Raw genomic sequence first — 12,524 nt, forward strand, 5'->3', positions numbered from 1 at the left:
CCAACAATTTTAATATTATTACGTCTACTGAAATTTTCCAACATGTCCACTTTCTCCAAGAGTCGGTTTCTTTCCGAGTTCCAGACAAGCAAATCATTTTCTGTTTTTTCCACTCTATCATTCATAAGCCCCATTTCTCTTTCCATCTTCTGAAGCTTCTTTTCCATTTTGTCCTGTCTTTCCATAATTTTATTATAGCACCTCTTCGTATCTCTAAGCTCTTCTCTTACTTTTCTTAATTCAGCCTTTGATTGAAATATAGCCTCTCTTATGTCTCTATCATCTCCTTTACTTCCACTCGCTTCCAATTCTTCCTCCTCTTCTTCATCTGTGTTCTCTGCAGAATCCAGTTCTGACTCTGAGTCATTTTCAATTGCAGTGGATGTCGGTTCTTGTAGTTTGCGTTGTCGATTTGCGCATGCGCTCTTCCTTGCGCATGTGCATTTCCGGTATCTTCTTCGGCGAAACCGTTGCCACCGCCATTGCTCCCTGTTCTACCGAAGGAGATCCAACCTGAGTCCGAGGCTCCATCGTTGCAGTAGGCCCTTTTTTCTTCCCGTCTCGCGGCTGCTTCGCAACAGCAGACTTCTTTTGTTGCGGTTTAGGAGGCATATCGTAAAGTAGTCTTACAAAGTTTATAAATAGTTTTCAGAAAATATTTACCAACTTTGTTTTATTTAAACGGTACTTTACTGATTTGTAGCGGGAGAGCTGGATTTACACGTCTCAATCCCACATCATCACGTGACGCCCCCTCTTGATATACCGGACGCAAAAGACCTACAGATAGAAAGGGCTCACCGCGCGTTGGCACCACAGCCTCCGGCAGGCGCCCAGGCCAGATCGATTCGAGTCGGATTTCTCAGTTACAGAAGGAAGGAAGAGGTGCTTAAACGGGCATGGCAAAAGAAAGGTTTCATGTGGAGTAACTAAAATAAGTTTAGACCACGATTGCGCACCGGGTGTCCTTGCCAGACGTAAGGAATATGTGGAAACACGGAGGATTCTGAAGGAAAACAATATCAGATTCCAGACCCTGTATCCAGCTCGGCTGAGAGTCTCTTACGACGAAGGGACAATATTTACGCTACGGCGGAGGAGGCAACGTCGATCCTGGCGGACCGGGGACTACCTATTAAAGTTATCACCCAACCGGAGTCGCTACTGGAGAGGATTCGTCAGAAGTCGTGGCAGCCAGTGTGGCGAGGACGCTCCACACAAACCTGAGTGTCAAACTACAAGGAAAAGCTGCAAATATTCAGACGCGAATGTGCAGAGAGTACAGATTAGTTAAGAGAAATGACTGAAAAGAATAAATCGGACTTAAAGGTAAAGTGAAAGCTGCTAACTGAAAATAAACTAGACAGAATAACTTGAAAGATAGCAATATGGTCGAGACATAAATAGGAGAGATTTCTCTATGATTATTCGCACTGCGGAGGGCCCTCTGACACAGGGTCAAGATAGAGGTTATCCCTCTGAACTGAGGCGGGTCGGTACTCAGGCCTCACTGTTGAAAGTCGGGGAAATTTTTCAGATGTTATACGTTTAAAAATGTCTAGGGTGTGGTTATATGTCTTGGTTTACTGTTGAGAAGGGATTGCTTACTGTTTGGTCAGAAAAGGACAGTGTTTTTTTTTCTCCTAGAGAAAAATGCAAATTGAACTGGTAAAAATAATTTCCTATAATGTTAATGGGATTTTGAATCCAATTAAAAGCAATAACATTATGTCTAAATTGAAAAAAGAGAGGGCACAAATAGCTTTCCTGCAGGAAACACATATGAGCCAATCCGAACATGAAATATTAAAAAGAATGGGCTTTAAGCATGCATTTTATTCATAATATAAATTGAGCCGCAAAAGAGGGGTAGCTACTTTAATATCAAGTACTCTTAATTATGAACATATTTCAGAGACTAAAGATAAAGATGGACGATTTGTAAAAATTACAGGAAGAATAGAAGGTACAGAAATAACATTGCTGAATGTTTATGCTCCAACAGGTTGTGAATGGTCATTTTATAGACACATTTTTGACCTAATGGTCAGTTCTCAAGGGGTAGTAATCCGTGGAGGGGATTTTAATATTAGGTTAAATCCTGCATTAGATTCTTCAAGAATAGTTACTCAGAATAAACCTTTGACTCGGAAAATGAATTTATTGATGGAGGAGTTGGGAGTTATAGATGTGTGGAGGGAATTACACCAAACTAGTAAAGATTATACACATTACTCTTTCCCTCATTCAGCCTGTTCAAGGATAGACTATGTCTTTATCTTTAATACAGATAGACTCAGGATAAAAAAACTGTAATATTGCAACAATTGATCTGTCAGATCATAGCCCAGTCTCTATGTCTCTAATCCGGGAAAGGAAAACGAGGAAAACACTATGGAGGCTAAACTCACATATACTCAATAACCTGAAAGTAATGGAGAGATTAAGGGGAGAAATCAAAGAACACCTAGACCTTAATGACACGGGAGAAACATCACCAGTGATCTTATGCGATACATTGAAAGCTGTACTGAGAGGAAAAATTATTTCCATTACTACTCACATGAAAAAAAAATCAATGCACAAAAATTAGCAGACCTTCAAGGAAAATTTTAAAACAACTTCAAGTGGTAGAGAGCAACAAAAGTAATTCTAATTTAAAACAGGAAATTAAGAAATTGCAAAGTGAAGTTGATGATATTGATACATTTGAAACTCAAAGAAATTTTCTTTACCTGAGACAAAAGAATTATGAAGTAGGAGGTAAATCAGCTAGATTGTTAGCATATAAATTACGAAAACAACAAGCAGACAATACAATTCATAAAATAAAGAATCCAAAGACAAAGCTTGTGGAGAGTCCCATAGGGAAAATTCAAGAGAGCTTTGAAACATATTATCGACAGCTGTACTCCCAACCCCGGGCCTCCAATGAGCCCTATATAGACATTTTATTGAATTCTTTAGATCTACCCAAATTTACAGAATTACGAAATGAATGCCTATTAGAACTAGTAACTGTCAAAGAACGGAATGTGGTCATCTCTGGATTAATGGCTGGAAAGTCTCCACGTTCTGATGGGTTTACCTCAGAGTTTTACAAATCACTGAAGTGACAGTTAGCCCCATTACTACTTAACACCTTTAATTGGATTTTGCAGAGAGCAGAAACTCCACCTTCCCGGAGAGAAGCGATTATTTCAGTTATTCCTAAAGAGGGTAAAGATAAACTAGAATGTGGTAATTATCGGCCAGTTAGCGTTCTTAATTTAGATTACAAATTATTTACATATATATTAGCGCGCAGATTGGAAAAGCTTTTACCTGGCCTAATCCATTGAGACCAGACTGGATTTATTCAACAAAGTCAAACACAGGACAACATAAGGAGAACTCTACACATACTAGAACAGGTTATTAAGAACGGGACAGAGACAAAGGTAGTGGGATTAGACGCTGAGAAAGCTTTTAATCAGTTAATTGGGCATCCCTATACAGAGCGTTAGGAAGATTCGGCTTTCAAGAAAAGTTTATTAAAGTAATCCAGACTTTATATGACAGCCCTACAGCTCGAATTAAGATAAATGGTGACCTCTCTGGCTCCTTTATTTTAGAGAGAGGAATTAGACAGGGATGCCCAATTTCTCCTCTCCTTTTGCGCTATACATTGAATCGCTTGCCCAACTAATAAGACAGAGGGAAATTGTAAAGGGTATCAAGGTGGCAGGGATTGAACAGAAAGTGGCGTTATTCGCAGATGCTGTTTAGTCTATCTGACTGAACCAGAAAAATCATTTATAACATTGTTTACACTGTTGGATGACTTTGGGAAAATATCAGGTTATAAAATAAATGTAAAGAAAACGCAGTTTATGTCCCTAAATTATACACCATCCAAAAAACTGCAGGATACATAGTGGGAAGCTAAATCATTAAAAATATTTAGGAATAACTCTGCCGAAGGATCTTTCAACGCTGTCACATGTAAATAATGGGCAATTAATTTCAGAGATAAGAGCAGATATGCATAGATGGAATCTATTCTCCTTTTTAAGTTTAAATTCAAGGATACAACCATAAAATGAATATTCTTCCTCGGTTACTCTATCTTTTCCGGACTTTACCTTTGGAAGTGGATGATAATCAATTCAGGGAATGGGACAAATGGATTTCCCGCTTTATCTGGCAAGGAAAGAAACCCAGAATTCGATATAATACCAGACAGTTAGGGAAGGAAGGAGGAGGTATGGTACTTCCTTGCTTGAGAAATTATTTTTATGCTTCACTGATAACCTCTCTGTTGTTTTGATGCAACAGGGAATATACGGCTAGATGGAAGGAAATAGAATTTGCATTGGTTGACAGTTTTCCTCTGCAGGCCTCAATAGCAGACAAAGGATTGATGGCCCAATTGGAAAAGTTTGAAAACAGTTGGATAAATCTTACATTAAAAGTATGGCAGAAGGTGGTTAATTTATGTGGAATCAATAACATGTTAAAACTTTTCAGATGGTGTGCATATGATACTGAATTCCTTCCCAACAGAGGAGATAAAATATTTGAGCCATGGATAAAGAAAGGTCTTACAACCTACCTTTCATTTATACATAAAAGAGTATTACAAAGTTTCCAAATCCTGCAGGACAAACATGGCCTAGAACACAATGACTTTTTTAGGTACCCTCAAGTACGACACTATGTTAACCAGAGTTGTAGATATACAGACTTATCAACAGTAGAATTAGAATTTTTCAAAATTCTGAATTCGGCCTACAATTCAATACCAAGTAAATCAGTTTCTCGATTATATAATGCACTCTCTCATGCTAAAAATGTAAACACATTGTATATTAAAGGGAAGTGGGAGAAAGAAGAGGGGTTGGTACTTTCAGAGGAGGCTTGGGGGAAAATATGCAGCTTTCAGTGGTCTTCGACTAACTCTTTGACTTGGAAAGAACATTGTTGGAAAAATATTATGAGATACTTCAAGACCCCATATCAGGAAACATATAAAGACACAAACGTGACGTGTTGGAGAAGGTGCGGCTCCAAGGAGGCAAATCATTTCCATATTTTCTGGGATTGTCCTAAATTAAGTTTATATTGGAAAGGTATTCATAGAATATTAGTTAAGGTACTTAAGACCCAGATACCGCTGAACTTTGAGACGCTCTATTTGGGGCATGTTTTGTTTCTTGAACAGAAGAAAGATATAAAGTTGCTGCAGGCCCTTTTAGCAGCAAGTAAGAAATCAATCACTAGAAAGTGGCTAAATCCAATACCACCTACATTAGAAGATTGGCACGAAATTATCTTGGAAATATTTAAAATAAAAAAGATTACTTACTCTCTGACAATTCAAACAGAAAAATTTTATCAAATTTGGAATAAATGAATTGAATATATAACCCCAAAGCGAGCAGACTTTAGATGACTCTCCTTATGATTTATATTGCTCTTCTCATCAACACAGTAATATTGCTAACGTAAGCACCCCTGGTCTAAATGTTCACTGTTTTTGTTTTTGTTTTTTTTTTGGAAAATGGAGAATTAACACAAGTAAAGGAAAAGATTTGGGAAACGGATAAAAAATGATAAAAATTAAGTGAATAAGTACATAAGGATTGGATAATTATGTTTGGGGGTAGGAGCAAACATGAACAAGTTAGGATATAAACACCTACAATGGTAGTTACATAGGCTTATATACAACAATTTGGACCAGAAAGAAATGGTCCAGAATAGATATATGGAAATTATTATTAATCCACTATTGTGACTATTTTTCTTAACAACTCATTATTCAGCCTAATAGAGTAGAATTTCAACTGCACATAATTATTTATTTAAGTGTCTAATTTCTTTTTAATCATCTTAATGTGTACTTAGGAATGTATAAATAATTATAGTTTTATACAAATATAAAAAAAGGAAAAGGTTATACATGTGAAAAAAGTTCGTGATACTTGTAAATTCCTTATCCAAATAAAAATACAAATTTTTAAAAAAAGAAATAGCTGTTGCCTTCGTCCGTACGGTAACATACATTTTCTAGGCACACTCATTAAAAACAATTGGTTCTGGTATCCCGAAAATGGAAAAATATGGAAAAAATAGAAAAGATGCTGCGAGTTTTCACCAGGATAATGCCTAAGTTGAGTGAAAGTCATAACGTTATGGAACACTACAGCACAGAGACAGGGCCTTCAGGACATCTATCTCGGCCGATCTGTCAGTGTCCCTCGACCCAAGGACCTGCACCATTACATTCCTTCCTTCCATGTGCCTATCAAATTTCTCTTCAGTTTTGAAATCCAACCTGGCACTCCACTGGTAGCTCATTCCACACACTCACCACCTTCTCTGTGCAGAGCTTACAACTCATCTTTCTATTGAACATTTCATCTTTCGCCCTTAACTCATTACTCTAAAGCCAGTCTTAAGCAATGTCAACTGAAAAGACCTGCTTGCATTTATCGTTTCTGACTGATGCTGCCCGACTTGCTGAGTTCATCCAGCGTGCTGAAAGTGTTACTTTGATCACAGCATATGCAGATTATTTTCTGTTTATGTTGCTTGCATTTATACTATCTGTACCCCTCATAATTTTCTACACAGCTGTTAAAACTCCAGTCATTCAGAGTGAGTCGGTGCCTGTGGCAACACACAACTCCAGGACGGGTTATTTCGTCTCGACGGCTCGTAGATGGTGGAGTTACGTTTTGAGATTCTGCGGTTTGATGTTTCGTTTTCCTGCTCGGTATTTGTTGCTGGAATGTTTTGTTTCTGTCTTCGCACGTTTGATGGTCTTGTTCTGTGGGTTTGTTTTTATAAACATGTTCCATGGTGTTCTGTTGTTTTGTGGCTATCTGTAAGAATACAAACCTCAAGGCTGCATACTGTAAGCATTCTTTGAAAATGAATATGCTTTAAACTTTGAACGGAGTTTTTAAAGAGTCGACGTTTTGAGACGATACTGTCGTCGTCGTGTCACGGACCAAACCCTTGACTACATATTCCTTTCCATAGATGCTGCCTGATGTGCTGAGTTCCTCCAGCATGTTGTGTGTTATGAACATTCCCCCTTGCGGCCAGCACTTGAGTAGTTAGGAGTTCAACAGTTTTCAACTTCTTGTATAAAGGCAGGAGCTCATGGGTGGAAGCCAGATAAAAAGAAGGGAGCAATTGCTCTATTGGAAGTATTTTGTTGACTCGTCATAGCAAAATAAACACCTGGCAGCAGATCCAGTCAGATTTTGTAAAGTTGCAAAAATAAGAAGTTTTGTTGTAACGAGTGATTTCTGCTTTTGCTGTTGAACGGTCTGTAAGTTGGATAGATCGGTGACCTCAGAAGACCCCGAGAATGCAGCAATGAAGAAAATAACAACAACGAATTGTATTTCAAGATAAAGCACAGAATGGGCTCTTTTGGCCCTTCCAGCCGTACCGCCAGCAAACACCGACTTATTTCTAAATTTATCACGGAACAATGACCAATTAACTTGCTAACTGGTAGGTCTTGGTCGTGCTTGGAAACTGGGGCACTCTGGGGAAATCCACGCAATCCACGAGTACGGCGTACAAACTCCAGACAAAGGGCGTCTGGATTGAACTCCAAACTCTAATACCCAGAGCTGTAATAGAGTCGGTCTAACCCTTACCAGACGGTAGAGCCCCAAGATTGCGAACTGAAGGAAATCTAACTTCATACTCTGCAGTTCAACCTGTGGTTTCATATTCTTGTTGTTAACACAGATGATGTTTGTATGTACCCTTCAATTAGGGGATCGGCTGTACTGGATTGGGTATTGTGTAATGAACCGGAGGTGATTAGAGAGATTGAGGTGAAGTAACCCTTAGGAGGCAGAGATCATAACATTACTGAGTTCACTGTGAAATTTGAAAAAGAGAAGCCGGAATCTGATGTGCCGGTATTTCAGAGGAGTCAAGGAAATTACAGTGGCATCAGAGAGGAACTGACCAAAGTTGACTGGAACGGGACACTGGCGGGAAGGACGGCAGAGCAGCAGTGGCTGGAGTTTATGCGAGAAGTGAGGAAGGTGCAAGACAGGTATATTCCAAAAAAAGAAGACATGTTCGAATGGAAAAAGGATGCAGTAGTGGCTGACAAGAGAAGTCAAAGCCAAAGTTAAAACAAAGGAGAGGGCATACAAGGAAGCAAAAATTAGTGGGAAGACAGAGGATTGGGAAGTTTTTAAAAGCTTATAAAAGGAAACTAAGACGGTCATTAAGAGGGAAAAGATTAACTATGAAAGGAAGCTAGCAAATAATATCAAAGAGGATACGAAAGGCTTCTTCAAGTATATAAAGACTAAAAGGCAGGTGAGAGTAGATATAGGACCGATAGAAAATGATGCTGGAGAAATTGTAATGAGAGATAAGGAGATGGCGGAGGAACTGAACGAGAATTTTGCATCAGTCTTCACTGAGGAAAACATCAGCAGTATACCGGACACTGAAGGGTGGCAGGGAACAGAAGTGCGTGGAGTCAGAATTACGACAGAGAAAGCACTCAGGAAGCTGAATAGTCTAACGGTAGATAAATCTCCCGGACCAGATGGAATGCACCCTCGTGTTCTGAAGAAGTAGCTGTGGAGATTGCGGACGGATTAGCGATGATGTTTCAAAAGTCGATAGATCTGTTTTCTGTTCTACTATCTCTATTGTGACTCCAGTTACGTTTAGGTTTCGGCACTTATCTCCTCCAAAGTTCATTATTATATCTTTAGAGACTACTTTACCGTGTCGATAAACTGCATTAGTTTGACGGACGACGATGAATATAAGATCAAATCATCGAATAGTTTGGTATTTGGTGTTAGGTATTTCATATCCTATTCTCGCCCGATTTAGTATATGACAGGACTGATTTAAAGCTAGCCAAAATTATAATGGGCTTAGAGAGTAGCCCTGCAAAATGTCTCGGTTTGTTTAGAAAACAGTGGTATTAATTTTGTGGTTGATGGTAGCGTGATTATCAGATGCCAATAATTCAAATGTTGTTGTATGAATTTCACAAGAACTGGCTATAGTTTATATCGGTAGTAAGAACAACAGTAAACCATAAGTGTGGGACAGAATTAACAAAATTTTGGTCGTACTTGTGGAAACGTGAAACATAGTTGCTTTTCATTTGGGCTTGATTGAGAATGGCAGAGTTTATCGGTTGTTTTTAACATCCTTCCGCACAATCACAGCATACTTTTTGCTCCTCTGAAAGTATATTGCGCTAATCTAAACTAGTGTGGATTAGCTGCGAGATGCATAGAGTAACGATGGTATAACTAGTTCGGAAACATGCAATATGACATATTTTGATGGGTTATTTGTCATTTTTACTTTACTTAGTAGATATTATTTCCTTTCCGTCGATTTCGGCACTTTTTCACGATTTTTATGAATAATATTGAAATGCATTAATGCGTAAAGATGTAGCAAGTAACTTTTTTATATCAAGATGTATCAACATTATTACTGACGGTACCTTTCCAGATGCTAATAGTTTTATACTCGCTTTTATCATATTCTTTGCATACTTGGGTGTTCGAATGTCCTCGTTTTTGCGGTGCTTTCATTTTCCTCCCGAATTACGCTTGTTTTTCGACTGTACTTCACTGTGTTTAACAGATATTAGACCTATAGTTCATAATTTCCATGTTTGTCATAATTCTGTGTTTGGGTTGGTACCACTTGTGTGCGTTTCATTAGGTGTCAGTGTCCTTTATAAACGATGTACATCGTTTCTCAACTGATAATTATGTTTTCATAATTCTGACTGACGCATTTGATGTGTCTACTTCGTCTGGCTTTATACGACGGGTAATTGATATGTTCGTGGCCTAAGGTAGAAGGAGTCAATTTTAGAAAACGTAGCACATTTATTATTCAACATGGTCCCCTCCTACATTTACACACTTGGTCCAACGATCGCGGAGCATACAGATAGTGGACCTCCAGAAAGTGACCACAAATGGGTGACTGATAAGGTAGAAGGAGATGAGTTATACAGCTCTCGTCACCTGCACATGCAGGTCAACTCTTTGAGTGATTATGCAGAAAGTTTGAAGTTAATAACTCATCTCCTTCTACGTTAGGCCACGAACTTATCAATCACCCCTAGTGTACACCAAGTTTTATTGTATCTATAGATTCTACCATGTTTTTGTAATGCTCATTTTATTCTCCAATAGGCGAGTTCTTTCTGCTCTTCAGGCTTCAATTTTATTTCCTCATGTCTTCTGCTATTTCGATGTACTCATTTCATTCGTCAGATTTTGGTTTCCATTGATGATGTCCCCATTTTAGAGTCATTGCACGATACTGTTGATGATGCTGTGCAGAATGTTTTTATGTTTAGTTCTTCAAATATTTCGTATTCCTCAGTAGTGTGGCAGTATAATATTGTTGAGAATATGAAACAATTTTGAAAATTTTGATGACGTTTTCTGTTTTGGCATATAGGGTCAATTTGATTGGTCCCTGCCAACAGATTGTCAACGTTAGGAGAACTCTGTCTGTAAGCCTAGCGTCTTCCTACTCATTCTGAGGATTTACTATCAGGTTCTGGAGCTACTCATTTTCATAATTTTAATTTCACCAACACATGAGGTGGTGAAACCTTCCTTATTGTCTTGCATAGTATGATTGTCGTCTTTAGGTTGGTTTCTTTCTTGCTCTTTTGCAAGTTCATGAATTACTTTGTTTAATATATCTTTTGGGATTCTGTAATTGTTCTGTGGTTCTACTGGCATGACCGGATGTTATGTCACATCCTATACGAAGTTTGCCCCTGTATGCTCTCGTGTCAGACTCAAACTGCACTACTCAATGATATACACGCAATATGAATGTGTTTGCTTCTCAAGTACAAATCACGCGAGTCCTACTTGTGTAAACTGCTTGAGTGGAAGTGTTCAGCAGTGCAACACTTGCGTTATGCTTACACTATCTGATACAGGTATCTGTACTAGTGCTTGCTCTGGGCGAGCTCTGGCGAGTCCAAGACAATGACGGCGCAAACCGAACCGGTAGACATCTTTGTATTTCAAACAACATATTTATCTTAGCTCAACTAAAGTTGGTAAAACTAGAGTTAAGGGCAAGCACACTCATTTCTCAATTGTAAGGAGATTTCGGACGTATTCTAATGGAAGCTGTCCCGGTTAACTTTGATAACAACCGTATTCTTCTTTTCAGTTTTAATCGATATTTGACAATAGTACACCAATGCATCATCAGATATTGTAGGAATTTCACAAAATTGGTATAGTTTAGATATTTTAAGAACTGTTCTTAAACGTAAGTGTGAGAGAGAATCAAATTATTTCTGTAATCAATGTAAGAACATGAAACAACGTTCTGGATAACAAAGAGACCACAGTTTCTCGCTAAACATTATACACAAAATTGGTATTACTGGTTTATTCCAATCGCAATTTCGAGCGGGGGAATTCCGACAAGCACACAGCGCATACATGGTGTTTGCGGACTCATTGTGCATTGTACAGAACCAGGGTCTATCACAACTTCCCTTCACACTGTTGTCTGTGAGGGGCATATCAGGTCGTTATCAGGTTAACTGCAGTTTTTCATTTTGCGAGCATGCGGACATAAGCAAAACAGATCAGCTTTTGACTATCGCTTCCAGAACGAATCCTACTGAAGAGATAAAACGCCACATAAGTTAACCGCTTGCAGGGAGTTTTTAATCACATGCGACATTAAACTTTCTTAATACAATTCCTAGTGGTGTAACTGAAAAGATATTTAATGCGTTGTAACTTGTTAAAAAAAATTATTAAGGGATCAATGGGGAAAACTACCCTGGTCAGTCGGTGGGAACCTGGTGATGCAGAATACACATGCAGCGTTCTCCATGGAAGCTTTTCCCAAAAAAACATTCAAGTACAATCACCTGAAGAGTTAAACCTATTGCACAATTTCATAATGATAAAAATAGTTCAGACTAAGTGTTTGTTCAGTGGTCTGTAGATACAATGATTTAAGGGGTACTCGTATAAATTGACGCTACTAGTTGTGTCCAAGAATTACTTGAAGAAGGTGTGTGCGCAGATTATACAGCTCATCGGTGATTCAGATACAGAATGGGATATCCAGCAATTTACGACATCGTCAGAATTTACTATCCTGTACTCGCCGCTGTCGGTATTCCTGGTAAGGAGCTGGAACTGATTGGTATTTTTGTGTTTGCGCCTAATGCACTTCACTGACGGCTTTCGACATTCGCTTTATCTGACCCCCGAGATGTTTACTCTATTGTATTATTCCAGAAAATGGGAACGATATAAGAAGAAAATGCAAATATTATGTTCTACGATATAATTAATGATACCGAACAGGTGTGAAAATGCGTGGGAAATTGAGTACGGTTTTCAATACAACTCCGTACATCCAGCTACACCTGGGCAGTCCCATCATGATTGTATTCAAAATGTCGTCAAGGACAACTAAGGGAGCGGACAGGAAGGCAGTGTTTGATTTAA

This window comes from Mobula hypostoma, chromosome 28 (genome assembly GCF_963921235.1).
Source record: "Mobula hypostoma chromosome 28, sMobHyp1.1, whole genome shotgun sequence".
Classification (NCBI taxonomy): Eukaryota; Metazoa; Chordata; class Chondrichthyes; order Myliobatiformes; family Myliobatidae; genus Mobula; species Mobula hypostoma.